Below are 17,628 nucleotides of genomic sequence, written 5' to 3'. Positions count from 1 at the left end.
CTAGGATCCAGGGATCCTAACACCATCAAGCCTCATCTTTTATGGCCTGGTCTCAGAAGTCACACATCGTGTCTGTCACCTTCTATTCATTAGGAGCAAGTCAGTCAAGTCCAGGCTCAAAAGAAAGGGAATTGGGTTCCACTTTTTGAAGAAAGAGGTATCAATCAAGTTATGGGTACATTTTAAAACCACCACAGCTATTACCTATCAGGTCTTGTCTAGGTGTGAAAGCCATAGAAATGAGACATACAATATCCCTGCCCTCAAGAAGCTTTTCAGCTTAGCAAAGGAGACCAACATGTTATATGAGCTGTGGGAACACAGAGGAGGAATCTTTCCACTGGGGGAAGCGAGCGAGCCTCTCAGAGGAATAGCATTTGATGTGGGCCTTGGATGGTAAGAATGTGTTAGATAAGGTGAACCCCCCCATTCCAGGCTCCTTTCCTCTATTTCAGAAGTTGAAAAGATAAAACTACATTTCCTCCCCCAAGATACACAAAAGCAAGATTGGAAGGGCAGAAGTCAGACACAGACCAAGCTCCCATCGCTTCTGCCATTTCTGCTAACATATCTACCATGGACGTGTTTGCTTTCTCTGAGATACCCATGGCAGTGGCCCCAGACACTGGCTCATGGGTGCCCAGAGAAAAAGTGGGACATCTTTGTGTCAGTGAGATTGTGGCTGGTGTGGTGAGGCTCTGGGGTGGTGGCTATGTCAGTTGCCAAGTGGCTTTGTGGGGGTAGAAAATGCTCAGGGCTTTGTGGGGGTATAAAATGCTAGAGCTGGGATACAAGGATTCAGAGCACACGGACAGTTTCCTCAGACTCCCCTCCAGTGTCTCCTCCTCCTGGCCACCTCAATTTCAACTCTTTTCTGTCCTTAGGCAAGTGAGGAACCAACCCTTTGCAAGCACTCAGCAGTGATCTTACTTCAGAAAGGGCCAGGATCTTGAAGCCTTCACTGAAACCTAGAGGGAAGCTATTTCATTTTAACAACCAATTACTCCAAGCTTAAATCCATAAAATGCCAACAACAACAACAACAAAATTAATCTGGCCCTCTCCAGACTTTTACTGTTCCCTCACTGAAAGCATCCACATTCCCACAGGCAAAACTGCCAGCCATATGGAGGTGTCACTGGATTCATTTTTAAGAGATAAATATAGGAACTTGGGAACATTTATAAACTTAGCAGTACTGGGAAGCCAGCTTCGCTTCACCGATGTCTGCCTGTGGTTTCGGGGTTGAGGTGTGCAGGGTATACAGAATCATCTGCCACCAGCCTGGAGACACTAACTTGGTCAGGGCGTTAACTGCTCATCTTCAATCTTTAATGCGTCAACATCACATGGCAGCCTCAAGGGTCTCTCACTAGCCCAGCACCACCCCCTACACACACACACATCAACCCAGACAGTCTTTGGAGACTGACATCTCCACACTCACTTGGTAAATATTTATAGCTTAAGGAATGACAGGCTGGAAAGCACACAACAACCATGGCTCCCACCCTCAATAGGACTTGCCTGGTGTCAGTCTGGCTTATAAACCTCTCTGAGTTCAGGGCAAGGCATCCTGGGGAGGTGGCTATGAACACATATTGCTTGGCTGAGCCCCTAATGGACACCGTCTTGAAACCAGAAACCTATTCTAGATTTCCTGCATAGCCCATGAGCTCTGGATATCCATGGGGGCACACCCTCGATGGAAGACAAGCATGAGGATGAAATGAATTTGATGTCTGAAAGATGACTCTTTCTTGAACAGCAATAAAAATGTGGGGTCCTAAATAGTGGGGGAGAGGGAGGGAGGCAAACCATGAGAGACTCTTGAATGCTGAGAACAAACTGAGGACTGATGGGGGGGGGGGTGATGGGCATGGAGGAGGGCACTTGTTGGGGTGAGCACTGGGTGTTGTTGGAAACCAACTTGACAATAAATTATTTATAAAAAGAAAAAAAATGTGGGGTCCGGAAGGAAGGAAGGAAGGAAGGAAGGAAGGAAGGAAGGAAGGAAGGAATGTTGATGAGAATGTGGAGAAATTGGAACATTTGTACAATGGTGCAGCTACTGTGGAAAACAGTATGATGGTTTCTCCAAAAATTAAAAAAGAATTCCCATATGATCCACCAATTGCACTTCTGGGTATATACTCAAAAGAACTGAGAGCAAGGTCCCAAAGAGATATTTGTAGACCCATGATCATAGAAGCATTACCCACAGTAGCCAAAAGGTGGAAGCAACCCAAGTGTTTATTGATAGATGAGTGGATAAACAAAATGTCACACACACACACACACATATATATATACATATATATATATAAAATATACAATAAAATATTATTCAGCCTTAAAAAGGAAGGAAATTCAGACACAAGCTACAACATGGAAGAACCTTGAGGACATCATGCTAAGTGAAATAAAACGATTCCAAAAAGACAAATACTGTTTGATCCAACTTACCTAGAGTAGTCAAATTCAGAGAGACAGAAGTGGAATGGTGGTTGCCAGGGGCTGAGAGAGGGAAGAGTGGGGACTGTAACGGGTGTAGAGTTTTAGTTTTGCAAGATGAAAAGAATCCTAAAGATTGGTTGCACAACAATGCAGATGTACTTAACTCTACTGAACTCTACACTTAAAAGTAATGAAGATGATAGATATTGATGTTATATATCTCTTACCACAATTAAAAACTTTACAAAAAGACCTGAAGCCAAGACTACATGGTACATTAAGTAACTTGAAAATAAATTTTTAAAACATTTACTAAAAGAAAAGCATTGTACGTGAACTGCCTCCCTCTGACTTCTCTGTACCATATAGTGTTTGAGCGTTGCGATTTGGACCAGAGGGGCCTTTGGAATGTCTCCCCTGAGTCCACAGAGCACTGTGTACTTTAATGCAGTATGATAACAGCTACCATTCTGGGGGCAAGTGTGAGAACTGCTTCACTTGCAGTTTCTTATTTAACCCACATGAAAACCCTAGGAAGTGGGTCTCATCATTAGAGATGAAACTCAGGCTTTACCAGATAAAGTAACTTGCTTGAGGTTACAGAGCTAAGACAGTATGGCCCTGGGACCGAACCCAGGACTAGAGGGCTCTGAGGCTTCATGCCCACCCACTAAGTCACACTGCCTCCTCAGCACAAGTTGACTCTTCAACATCCCACTTTGCTTCTCCTTCCTACCACGATGAGAACTCTAGTAAAAGGGTTTTCTATCTTCTCTATCTCCACCAACCCTCTCCTCAGGAAATGTGAAGAAAAGTACAAGGATAACTTCATACATCTTCCTCACCCTCATCCCCAAAAGGCTTATCTAAGACCCACATACAGGAGGCAGTCATGAGTGTGGTAGTTGGTGTGCTACCCCCAAAGAGAGACCATGAACTTTAGAGTCAAAGGGCTCTGGGTTAGAAGCCCAGCCCACCTCTTTGTAGCTGTTTGACACTAAGCAGGCGACACTCTTCTGAGCATCCTTCATCATCTATAAAATGGGTAAGGAATGCTCCCCTCTTGGGGAGGTTAGAGAGTATAGATGTATATATACTTTGAAATTCAAATCCATTGGCTTGAATCTCACCTTAGCCTCTACAAGGGATGGGATCCATTTAGAGACTTCTTCTTCCATAGATGAGAATTGTGTCATTTCCTTAGAAGGCAAAGTGGTTACAACTGGTTTTAAATATCTTCTTCTTGGGGCACCTGGGTGGCTCAGTCAGTTAAGCGTCTGACTCTTGGTTTCAGCTCAGGTCATGATCTCATGGTTCATGGGTTCAAGCCCCAAGTTGGGCTCCATGCTGATAATGTGGAGCCTGCTTAGGATATTCTCTCTCTCTCTCTTCTCTCTCTCTGGCCCTCCCACATCTCTCTCTCTCTCTCTCTTTCAAAATAAGTAAATAAACTTTTTAAAAATATATTATTTTCTTCTTCTCTATTATATGTGGAAAGCTCCAAGAACTGGGTCTCTTCTTCCCAAACCCTAGTCCAATTGGGGTTCTAGGCCTTCATGGCCTGCTGCACAGCCCCTCCCTTCATCACCACCCCACCGCACCCACCCTGCAATTGAGCAGAATCACAGGCCTCTGCTGCCCTCTGCTGGGGCCTTGCTTACACAGCCCTGGGGTTCAACAGGAGCCAGGGGCTCTTTTCCCCAAGTCTTTCAGACTTCCGTTGTGCTCCTGTCACTGGAAACAGCTACTAATATTTAACCCACCCATTGCTAGTCAGATGTTCAATTATAAAAAATAAGAATAAAAAAGTTGGAAGGCCCCTCAAGGGCCACAGTGAAGGTTAAAAGGCTTACTCATTCATTCACTCGTGAGTCAAATGTTTATTACGTACCAACTATTGGTTAGACACTGTGCTGTCACTAAAGATACAAAAAGGAATAAAAAAAGAAACTATCTCTTAGAGGAAATAAAAAGGTGCTGAGAAAGAATATAACAAGGGGAAGCTACTTAGATGAGGAAGAAGCAGCACAGCACGGACAGGATACAGGATCTGGGCAGAGTGTCCCTAGCAGGAGGCAAGAAGACCATTGTGAAGCCCAAAGAAGATGACTGAAGTTGGAAGTAGCTAGAGCTGCAGCGGGAGTGGGAGACACTGGCCAGAGGGGCAGAGCCTCGCGGAGGGTGGGGAGAAATCTGGACATCACTCCCAGCACAGTGGAAGCCATCCAAGAGCTGGGAAGTAGGCTTTGGAGTCCCCCCACTCCTCCAGCCATACCGCTGGCTGCTCCACAGTCTCTCGCCGGCCCTCTCTCCTCCACCCACCTCTAAATGCTGGTGTTCCTCAAGTTGGTCCCACATCTCGTCTCTTTCCACACTCTCTTCTCCTTCCATCGCCTCACCCTCTTCTACAGTTATCAACAACATTCACAGGCATGTTGGTGTCTCCACCTGGACCTCTCTTTCAGGCTCCAGGTCCACCTATTAAACAGCCTCCTTGCTGTCTGCTTTGGATTCCTCAGACGTCTCCAACTAAACATCACAGCCTGCACTCTTGATATGACCCCAGTCCAGTCACCTTCACTCCCAAACCCATTTCTCGTCTACATCTTCCCCATCGCAACAAATGGCACCACTCGCTGGGACTCTATAATGTAAACAAGCCCGAACATATTTTACATGTCCCTCACCTTCTTCCCAGTCATTGCTATTGTTCCATTTTAAAGTGGCTACATGAATAAGGTGGGTAAATTTAAAGGATCCGTTCTAGCTGCCTAACCTGCTACCCAGCCCCTCCCCTCCCCACCCCCTCATCCCCCAGGAAGCAGAACCACAGCCTTCTGCTGCCCTCTGCTGGCGCTTTTCTGTCACAGCCCTGGAATCCAGCAATAGGGACAGGGGCCCTCTTCCTCAACTGTTTCAGAGTTCCCCTTTGGTCCAGAAAGGTATAAAATGAAAAGAAAGCCCCTGGGAATCAGCTGTGATTCCTTCCTGAGACTTGCACACACCGCTATCAACAAATACTGTTGATTCTACTTCCTGAATGTGTCTCAGAGTTGTCCGCTTGTCCCCATCTGCACTGTCCCTCTGTAGCCTGGGCACCACCATCTCTGGCCCCTCACCATCTGCAGAACACTGCAGCGACCCCTTAACTGACCTCCTCACTGCGGTTTTTGTTCTCCCCCCACCCATCTCCGCATAACGGCCAGAGTGATGATGTTACACTCTGGGAAGTTGGAACATGGCACCCCCCTCTTCCAAATCCATTCATGTCTTCCCTTTGGGTTCAAGACAAAACCAAGCTTTCCCCACAAAATCTGGCCTATCTTGCAACCACATCTCCCCTCTTCCTCTTATGTATTTACTGTGCTCACCACACTAGTCTTTTTTTTTTAATGCCTTTCAAAACTGCCAAGCTGATTTCTGCCTGCTAACCATTAGATACATAGCTTCCTTTACCTGGAATGTTCTTGCCTCCATCTCCATGAACTGATAAGTCATTCTTCAAACGTCTGCCTGGATGGCTCAGTCAGTTAAGTGTCTGACTTCAAGTCATGATCTCATGGTTCATGAGTTCGAGCCCTGCGTCGGACTCTGTGCTGACAGCTCAGAGCCTGGAGCCTGCTTTGGATTCTGTGTCTCCCTCTCTCTCTGCCTCTCCCCTGATCATACCCTGTCTCTCTCTTCTTCAAAAACAAATAAACATTTTAAAAAAGCCAGCCTAAATATCACCTCTTAACAAGATCCTCTCTGTCCACTCTATCCAAAGCATGTCCACTTCTAGGTCTCCCCAATAGCAAAACATATTTTGAAACTTCAATCAATAAAGCAGTTTGCTATAAGAGAAGAAATTAATGTAGCCAAAGAAAATCAAACTGAGACTGTAATGCACAAGGGAATTTAATATACTATGAAGGTGTAAAGGTGAGATTTCAAATCATTGGGGAAAATAGAGATGAGTAAACAAATGGTGATGTCATGATAGTCAATATCTACTGAGATAAGAACAAAGCGGGGTTCCTATTGCACTCCTGCCCAAATCAATTTCAGATGGATCAAATATTTAATGTAAAAATAAGTATCTAAAAATGTGGATTACCTTAGCAGCACTAATCTAAGAAAAGGTTTTTCTGAGAAGACTATAAAATCCAGAAGCTATAAAGGGAATAGTTGATGAATTCATCTAAGTAGCAATGTAACTTTAGTACGAAAAAAGAATGGAAAAAAATCACCAAAAACCTAAAAGACTAAGTTCCAAAATAGGTAAAGTATATTTAAAACATATTTGTCAAAGAGCTCTTTCCTTAGCTTAAATGGAATTGATATAAATGAGTACTTTTTTAAAAAACAGCTCAATAGAAAATTGTGCAAAGGATAGAAATAGTTTGTAGAAAAAACAAGTTCAAAAGATGATAAACACATGGAAAAGTGCTCTACTTCACGTATAATTTTTAAAACACAAATCTAAAGAGTAAGAAAACATTTTTTTCTTCACTGTCAGGCTGGTGCCAGGCTTCACTGCTGCTGCCAGGGCTGTAAGGGAATCTGTACTCTCGTCCACCTGTGATGGGAGGAGGCTATAAACCGATAGTGTCTTTCTGCAGGTTAATATGATAAATTCCAAAATTTTGCAGGTGCATATACTTTTGCATAGCAAAGAATTTACATATGGTTATATTTACAAAAATGCAGCCATATATAGGTACAAGAATCTTCTCGGCAGACTTTTTATTAAAGTAAAACTCAGGGCACCTAGGTGGCTAAGTCAGTTTAGCATCCAACTTTGGATTTTGGCTCATGTCATGGGATTGAGCCCTGTGTCAGGCTCTGCACTGACAGTGAGGAGTCTACTTGGGACTCTCTCTCTCTCTCTCTCCCTTTCTCTCTGCCTCTCTCTCAAAATAAATGAGCATTAAAAAAAAAAAGTAAAACCCAAAGTGTCTATTAAAAGTAATTAAATTATATGTCACCCACATGACACAATACTTTGCTGTGATTAAAGAGAATAAAGAAGATCTGGATGTGCTAATGGGGGATATTTTTAAGACATATTAAAAGAAAAATGCATAGTGTAGAGGAAAATGATCCCTTTTTTATAAATTATAACATTGGCGTGTATGTAAGTAAATGCTTTTTTTTTTTTTCTGGAAGAAACCATAGGAAACTATGCTCTTTACTTTTAAGGAGATAAAATGGGATAAAAAGGAAAAGAGTGAAGGGCACCTGGGTGGCTCAGTGATTGAGTGTCCAACTCTTGATTTCAGCTCAGGTCATGATCTCTGGTTTGTGGGGTCAAGTCCCATCTTGGGCTCTGTGCTGACAGAGTGGAGCCTGTTTGGGATTCTCTTTCTCCCTCTCTCTTTGCCCCTCCCCTGGTCAAGTTTGCTCTCTCTCATAAATACATACATACATACATACATATATACATACATACATACATAAAGGGAAGGAGTGAGATTTTCTCTTTTCATTTTGTATCTTTCTAGAGTAAAGCTAAAGACCTTGGAAACTTTTACTTTGGATCTATATTATTATCAGTTATTTTTAAATTTAGCACTAAATTGTTCATTATCAAATTATGGCCTCTCAGCTCTGACTGTACCTTTCAAAGTCCATTCTGTGCTAAACAACAGGATTTTTAAAATTTTTATTTATTTACTTTAAAAGAGAGAGTGCAGGGGAGGAGCAGAGAGAGAGGGAGGAAGAGAGAATCTCAAGAAGAATCTGCACTGTCAGTGCAGAGTTTGATGTGGGGCTCAAACTCACAAACCCTGAAATCATGACCTGAGATGAAGTCAAATGCTTAACTGACTGAGCCACCCAGGCGCCCCTTAACAATAGAATTCTTTAAGTATTTCTCCTTTCAAGTGAATAAGATGTGAACTTTCTCAGTTGAAGGCAATGGAGGGACATTGCTGGAGGAAGACTTTGTCCTGCCCTTTTCCGGGGCAGAGGGGTGGATGTGAAGATGTGTGCTGAAGCCTACCCCAGCCGTGGCCCCAGAGCACCAATCCCTCTGTAACCCTGCAGTCTCAATGGATGGGCAACCTTTCTAGAGCCCTCTCCACAAGCACTCAAGACCCCGTGCATTCCTCATGTCCTCAGGGTCTCAGACCACCCACACCACCCATACCACCCACACCACCCAGACTGATGGCCTGCATCCCCTCCTACAATCCAGAAGGTGGCCTACTGCTTGTCCAGTGACTCCAGACCAGCTCCAGCCTGGCCAAATCAGCCAACTTCTCTGCTATCAGATGGTTGGCCCACATTGCTATGGACCGAATTATGTCCCCCAAGATTCATGTATTAAACCCTAACCTCCATGGAATGATATCTGGAGATGGGGCATTTGAGAGATAATTACATGAGGTCATGAGGGTAGGGCTCTTGTGATGGAATTAGTGCCTTCTTTTTTTTTTTTTTTAACATGTTTTATTTACTCCTGAGAGAGAGAGAGAGAGCATGAGCAGGGGAGGGTCAAAGAGAGAGGGAGACACAGAATCTGAAACAGGCTCCAGGCTCTGAGCTGGCAGTCAGCACAGAGCCCAATGTGGGGCTCGAACCCACGAACCATGAGATCATGACCTGAGCTGAAGTTGGACGCTTAACTGACTGAGCCACCCAGGCACCCCAGAATTAGTGCCTTCTAAGAAGAAACTCCAGAGAACACTGTCTCTCTCCCTTTCTCCCTCTCTTCCCTCACTGTGAGGATGCAGCCAAAAGCCAGCAGTCTGCAAACCAGGAAGGAAGCCCTCACAAGGGAACCTAATTGACTGGCACTTGGATATTGGACTTTCAGCCTCCAGAATTTTGAGAAATAAATGCCTTTTGTTCAAGCTACCAGGTCTATGGTATTCTGTTATGGCGGCCTGAGCTGATACCCACACCTTCTCTAATGAAGCTGAATCCCTTCCAAGTTTGCCTTTTTTAAAGTACACTTCTTCAGCTCTAAGGTACCAGATAGTTTTCTTACAGCTTATAGTTACTCTTTTATCACAGTTAACAATTCTTTATATTAAACTGCCACCATTAAAGCTGCTGTGTATTTTCTATCTCCTGATTGGACTCAAACTACTTCCCCAGTATTTTCTATCATTAACCTTTTTCCTTTTGTGTGTGTGTTTTGTTTTGTTTTTAAGTTTCTTTATTTTGAGAGAGAAAGAGAGTGCAAGCAAGGGAGGAGCAGAGAAAGAGGGAGAGAAAGAGAATCCCAAGCAGGCTCCACACTGTCAGTTCAGAGCCCAACTTGGCCCTCAAACTCACCAAATGGGAAATCACAACCTCTCAACCGACTGAGCCATCCAGGTGCCACACCTTTTTCTTTCATAACATGTATTCTCATTTGTAATTATTTTATTCTTTTATTTACTTTTTGCCAGTGTGTCTCCTGAAAAACTGGACACTCCATGATGATAAGGACCACATCTCTCTTCTGCATCTTTTCACTGTGTGCATAATAGCTGCTCAGTAAAGCCTTATTGACTGAGTGAAAAGCAGTAAAGTATAGTGATTAAGAGTTGAGATTCTGGAGCCATGCTCTGTAGGCTGAAATCCTGACTTGCCCTTGGCCAGGGTATTTGTCTATGTGCCTCAGTTTCTCCATCTATAAAATGGGGGTAATAATTGTGCCTACCTCATAGGACTTTTGTGAGGATTTAATTAGTTAATATACATAAAGGCCTTGGAATGGTTCCTGACACACAGTAAATGCCACATAAACTATGTTATGTGAGGAAAGATCAGGGGGAATGAAGACAGTCCAAAGATTGGTGGAAAGATCATTGTCTTCAAATATGTGAAGGACTGTATTGGACAAGACCCTGTTAGACAAAACTACAACAGAAGTGCAAAATTATAGGAAAGAAGAGTGGGCTTATTCTCATGCATTTGAAATGGTTTGAGCCATCCCAGAGATACCCATTATTCCAACACTGTCTGGGTTTTAAAACAAAGTCCCACCTGGGGAAACGGCTGGGTCCCAGGCAAACCAGACAATTGGTCTCCCTAGCTGTCCCCCAACAAGGCCTCCTTCCAGAAGTAGTGAGCATGTCTCTGTGACGGTTTTGAGCAGAAGCCAGAGAACCATGGTTCAGGGATGTTAGAGAAGTCATTCCCGCATGCGGAAGGAGCTGGAAATAGAAGCACTTTAGTCCAGAGGAAAAAGCAGACTTTAGCAGAAACCCAGGTTCAAACTCTGGCTCTGCCATTTATTAGCTGTGTGATCTTGGATTACTTAATTAACGTCCTGAGCCTCAACTCCTTGATCTGTAAAATAGGGACACTCATTCCCAGCTTGTGATGCTGCTGTGTGAGTCAGAGAGACTGTATGCAAAGTGACTTGCACAGTGCCTTGCACAACGTGAGTATTCAAGAAACTTTGCCTGTGGAGTTCCAAATCTAGGACTCTCTAATCCCAGGCTCCCTGAACTGTGGTTCTCAAAGTGTGGTCCCTGGACTGAGGGCATCCGCACCACCTGAGAACTCATTGGAGATGGAAATTCTCCACCCCAACCCCACCCCCACTAAATCAGAAACTGAGATGGGGTCCAGAAATCTGAGTTTCAACTAGCTCTCTAGGTGATGCTCATTACATTCAGAAGTTTCAAAAGTACCGATCGCAGGGACAGTCCTATCTCAGAAATATGAAAATGGAAAATCTCTCCCAAACTTGAAACATTCTTTCTTTATTTCCCCACAAAATAAAGTTATTTTAAAATGAAAATAGTGCTGAAATGTTGATCCTAATGCCTTTTTTTTTTTTTTTTTTTAACAAATACCTTTGTAAACAGATCTCACAGGCAGGAATTATCTACTATGGGTAAATATGTCAGTATGACCTGCCCTTGACATGTCATCAGCCAAAAGCACAGATAAATTGTCTGAGTTTGGTTATACTGTTTAAGCCATTACTTGATCAATCATAAACAACACAGTCAGTTGATTTTCCATACTCATAGAAGTGAGTAAGTGGGTAGGATCGTTGGGAGGGAATTTCTTAAGTTGTAACATACTTGTTTAGCCAGAAAGTCACCACGAGGTTAAGTAACAAGAATTTGCACTGAAGAGCACATTAATTTTTTCTTTGCCCTAACAAGTCCCAGAGCATAGTGATTGTTTATAACATACATAAAGATGGACAAAGAATCAGGTAAAAGTATTTTTAAACAGTTCTAAATTCATTTTATAAACAAAGAACTTTTAATATACAAAACCAAAAATAATTCGGTCAAAGTAATTCATCTTTTCTCGAATTTGTAATGCTTCTCACAACTTTTAGGAATGAATGTGAGAGGCGCCTGGGTGGCTCAGTCCGTTAAGTGTTCGACTTCGGCTTGGTGATTTCATGGTCCGTGGGTTTGAGCCCTGCATCAGGCTCTGTGCTGACAGCTAATCTTTGGATTCTGTAACTCCCTCTCTCTCTGACCCTCCCTTGCTCATGCTGTCTCTCTCTCTCTGTCAAAAATAAATTTTAAAAAAACATTAAAAAAATAGGAATGAATGTGAAGAGCAATCTTGGCTTTTCAAGGTTCTGAGAATATCTTCAAAATATTTATTTAAACACTTACGCAGAAAGCTTTGTCTACACAAAGCAGTAACATGCAAATTCCATGAGTATGTTTGCCTTGGGAAGCAGTATCCCTTGCTGTGTTTCTAACTGAAACTTTAATTAAGCGGTTCCAAATCTATTTATGTACTGAGCACATCTAGGTCCCTTACAGTAGGAAAAGGGGACATTCCAAAAGTCTTCCAACTTTCAGGAAGGGCAAAGTCAGAGGGGAGAAAAGATTATATTCAAAAACTGTATTTAAATATACTGTGATAGACACGTGGTATATATCTTTCTTCCAAACTGAATGCAGTTCAATATCAAGCATTTCTGGAGACAATAGGAACCACAGGAAGGAAGAGTATCTTGTTAACAAGAAAGGCTTCTTGGAGGAGATAGAATACATGATGGATATCAAGGGTTTTGTTTTTTATGGGATGTTTTTTTGTTTTGATTTGGTTTGGTTTTGTTTTTGGTTTTTCATTTTTTTGTTTTGTTTGGTTCTGTTTTTGATTTTGATTTGTTTGTTTTTCTTTTTGTTTTTAGGAATTATGAAGTTTTAATGCTATGATGTGTTTGTCGTTGGTCTTTAAAAGTGTATTATTCCTGGGTGCCTGGGTGGCTCAATTGGTCAAGCATCCAACTTCAGCTCAAGTTATGATCTCATGGTTTGTCAGTTTGAGACCTGCATTGGGCTCTCTGCTGTCAGCACAGAGCCTGCTTCAGATCCTCTGTTCCTGCCCCCCACACCTCTCCCCACTCATGCTCTCTCTCAAAAATGAATTTTAAAAAAGCATTAAAAAATGTTTAAAGAGTATTATTCTTGCTGTTAAGATTTTGTTCAGTATCCTTCCTGCTTGAAACATTCTTCCCACATTCAGCCTATTCAAATTCTATCCATCTTTTAAGACCACTTCAAACTCTTTCATTCCTTCAACAAGAATCAGTAATAAAATCCATAAAACAAGAAGGGATCTCATGCTTCTTACCTCTGGGGATGACAAGAAAGAGAGGAAGAGAAGAGTTTGAGAGTCTGTGTCCTACTTGAAGTGAGAAAACCTCAAGGGATAAAGTGTATGGTCAGTTTCCAAAGAAAAGTCACATCGCATTGACCTATCCCATTACACCTCATCTTATTTCTGCATGAATCCTAGGAGACAGATGCCACTCCTCATTGCTCTGCACCATTGACAGATTACTGTACCTATGTCATAGGGTTGTTCTGAGGATTAAATGAGTTTCAGCATGCAGAGTGCTGACACAGTAAACATTCAATGGTTGTTAGTTACTATGACTTAATTCCCACTAGGGGATTTAAGTATCAATCAAAATGATTAATTAAGTTGCCCAGGCATCCCAGAGATATCACACACTTAGGAATATTTCCTATATTAAATTCTTGCCTTGGGAATTCCCATACCAAGTAGGTAATATCAAACATCAAACCTACCTGACATACAGACCTGTGGTTGCAAATTCTCATGTGAAACTCTCATACCTCTCTCCTACCCACCTGTCACACTACCACCACCATCTGCAACTCGTAAATCCAGACGCCAGACTGTCATCTGTCTTGGTAGGAATTTTTTCTTTAGTTCCACCCTATCCACTTCCCCTTGTACTGAGGGTGTAGTTTTTAGGGGCTTGAAGCATGAGCCCAAAGCCTCTAATTTTGTCCCTGTGGGCATTAAAACTCAAGTCCTTGAAGTAACGGAAAACAACATCTTTCTTGTATCCACCACTATCTGGGCAGTCTTAGTGTAGCCTCAAATTCCTTTAGTTTTTAAAATATTTTTTTAAGTGTTTAGCTGTTTTGAGAGAGAATCCTAAGCAGGCTCTGTTCTGTCAGCACAGAGATGGACTTGGGGCTCTATCTCACAAACCATGAGATCATGACCTGGGCCCAAATCAAGAGTACAACACTTAACTGACTGAGCCGCCCAGGCACCCTTGTAGGCTTAAAGTCCTGTTATTCAGATTATTAGATCTCTCAGCTATGCATTTACAAGGACACTTACTATGTCGTTCTTGTTGGGTTTTTAACCCAGCATATCTAGGTGTTTTATAGCTGGAGGATTTTCTGGTTATTCTAATTTGCCAGAACTAAGATTCCCATCACAGTTTTTCACTGACAATCAAATTAGGCCTGTTTACCTTTATGTTCTCAGTTCTTACCTAAAGGAACATTTCATGTAGTTTTAAATCCCTAAAAATAAGCTCATGTTTTAGAGATGAATGCTTATGGGAAACACAGAGGAAATTATGGCACAGATTATAAAACAACTGCCCAGGGGCACCTGGGTGGCTCAGTAGGTTAAGCATCCAACTTCAGCTCAGGTAATGATCTCACAGTTTGTGAGTTCAAGCCCTGCGCCGAGCTCTGTGCTGCCATCTCAGAGCCTGGAGCCTGCTTCAAATTCTGTGTCTCCCACTTGCTCTGCCCCTCCCCTGCTTGCGCTCTGTCTCTCTCCATCTCTCAAAAATAACAAATAAGCATTAAAAAAATTTTTTTTGAACAACTGCTCAGACAAATGTAATGTCAAATTATAACCTAAAATGGTTTATTGATGATTACATATCTTAATATTTCAGAAACAAGCCTTATTTTCATTCTTGACAGGGAAAAACACAATTTAAAAATTCACCTGCAGGGGCACTTGCTGGCTCAGTTTGTTGAGTGCCTGATTTTGACTCAGGTCATGATATCATGGTTTATGAGTTTGAACTCCAGGGGTTCGCTGCTGTAGAGCAGACCCCTCTGCAGGTCCTCTGTCCCCTTTGCTATCTGTCCCTCTCCCACTCTCTGTCTCCCCAAAACAAATTAAAACATGTAAAAATTCCCCTGCAAAAGCTTATTCTATTGATCAGCTCTGTTAAGGGCTGACTTGTGTCCTCCCCAAATTCATACACTGTGCTTGTAACCTCCTGCATCTCAGAATGTGACCATTTGGAGACAGGATCTTAAAAGAGATAATTAAGTTAAAATGAGGTCATTAGGGTGGGTCCTAATCCAATATGACTAGTATGCTTATAAGAAGAAGAAATTAGGACACAGACATCCACAAAGGGAAGACACAGGGAGAAGATGGCCACATGTAAGCCAAGGAGAGAGGCCTCTGAAGAAACCAACTCTGCAAACACCTTGATCTTGGACTTCCAGTCTCCAGAATTGTAGGAAAATAAATTTCTGTTGCTTAAGTCACACAGTCTATGGTACTCTGTTATGGTTGCCCTAGCCAATTAATTCAGCTTCCTATTCTTTCTCACTAATGTAGACAAACTACTTAAAACACTTCCCTTTGTCTTCTGCTATTTTAAAAAGATCTAATTTAAGGGGTGCCTGGGTGGCTCAGTTGATTAAGCGTCTGAGTTCATCTCAGGTCATGATCTCATGGTTCATGAGTTTGAGCCCCATGTCTAGCTCAGTGCTGATAGCTCAGAGCCTGCAGCCTGCTTCAGATTCTATGTCTCCATCTCTCTCTGCCCCTCCCCTGTGTGCACTTTGTCTCTCTTTCTCAAAAATAAATAAACATTAAAAATTTTTAAAAAGCTTAAGAACTTTAAAAATAAATAAATAAACACAAGAGATCTAATTTAAGATGTCAAACATTCTTTAAGATCAACTATTCTTTATCGCTTTTTAATAATTAGCATATTGTATCAACACACAAAATAGCTAACTCTTTGGATTGCGTAAATGTATGTATTGACCAACACTGCAACCAACCACAGTACCAACAACAGGATACTAAAGACTTTTAGCTGTCTTTTTGGGATATGTACTCAACAAAGCCCACACTGACTGAATCTGCTACGCTAATTGCTTTACCTTGATCTTGTGCACTCAGGCCCAATGTGGTGAATGGCATTTCATGAAGCAACATTGCACAATCATACTAGTTGAAATAAAATCTTTGCACTTTCCAAAACTAGATCTCTATAGTTTAAAATGCCTCTAACGTCCGTATCTGCTATGGTTAGGGAAAAATAAGAAACTGCCTGTAGGTATCAGAGCAAAGGGTTGCAGTTTCAGTCCCAATTGTTGTCAGGTGATTTTTCTCTTCATGCCCTGATCCCTACAGACCTTTTTCCCCTCCATGCCCGCTATATGCTAGAATGCCTCGAGCTTGGTCCGGGGTCTTCCCTTGTCATTCTACATTCTCTCCCTAGATTATCTCACACAATTCCATAGTTTTAAATTTAATTTATTTGTCAGCAGCTCACAGACTTCTTTCTCTAGCCCAGAGACTGTCTTTTGAGCTCCAAATCTATATATCCAAATTGCTTGATATCTGTCTCAAACATATCTCTGATACTCAAATAGTGATCTAGTCTTGTCCTAATGTACTCCTCGATAATCATTTCTGTCTTGGAAAATGACACTTCACTCACCCAGTAATTCATGGCAGAACTCTAGAAATTCTTACTGACACTACCTTTTCAATGACCTGTATATATAATGAATTAGCAATACCTAGTGATGAAGACTGATTGATTGATTGACTGATTGATTATAGTGGAAGTATAAAGAAATGGAGATATATTATATAAACCTATTCCTAGCTGTTTATCACGTGTTACCTGGCCAGTCACCAGGATTAGTTTCCTAAGTGGTCTGCCACCTCCTCTCAAACATTCTAATCCATTCTATACAATGTAGTCAGAACAATCTATTAAAACCACAAAACCAATTCTTTCTCTCTTTCACACACACATACTGATTGAAACATATACACATCACTTAAAACTTTTCAGTTACATTGCACCTAAGATAAAATCCCAACTCCATAATATATCCTGTGTCAAAAGAAGTCTCAAAGATAAAAGCATTTAGAAAAAAAGTTTTCTTAGAAAACACTTGCAGAAGTTTAAAACTGAGTTGAACGTTAGAAGACTGGTTCACAAAACACACTGTCCCCAAGGTTATACGGTTCATGATGGAAAAAGCAACTTTCTCATATGGTTGCCATACTCCCCCAAAGTATTGCATAACATCAGATTTACAAAAATCGGCATTACAAAAGTTAGCGATTAAATTATTTTTGTTAGGAAATCAGTAATATGTGAAAAATGCTAAAGATTTTATTTACTTTGGAGAATATAGATAGTATGACACTGGGTTTTTTTGTGTTTTTTGTTTGTTTGTTTGTTTTTGGCTTATTTCAGAGCGCAAAAGTGTTTTGTTTTTCTTAACTGTGGTATGTGACATATATACTTATATTGGAAGCAGGGCAAGGTGCTAATTTTGCTTTACGTGGATAAATCTAGACATGATCTGACTACTTCTTATGGCTTCGTCCTCAACTTATGTTATTCTCTCCATATCTATGTTCCAGCAACATGGCCTTCTGTCAGGTTCACAACCTTTTCCCCAGCACACTGTTCCCTGTCTGGTACACACTTTCTTGTAGCCTTTACAGAGCCAAATCTTACCCATCTTCCCAGTTACAACTTAAGTGTCAGTTCCTCCAAATCCCAATCTAAATCAATTCTCCTGTTATTCAATCAATGATAGGGTCTGCATAATCAGTTAGGATGCCTTTGGTTGTCAGTAACTCAAGACAAATTCAAACGTATTGCTAGGGTCTTCAAGGTCAGGGAGGTTTTGAGCATGGAGAAGAACA

The sequence above is a fragment of the Crocuta crocuta genome, unplaced genomic scaffold (assembly GCF_008692635.1).
Source record: "Crocuta crocuta isolate KB4526 unplaced genomic scaffold, BGI_CrCroc_1.0 scaffold233, whole genome shotgun sequence".
Classification (NCBI taxonomy): Eukaryota; Metazoa; Chordata; class Mammalia; order Carnivora; family Hyaenidae; genus Crocuta; species Crocuta crocuta.
The sequence above is the reverse complement of the archived record's forward strand: the minus strand, read 5'-3'. Positions refer to the sequence as shown.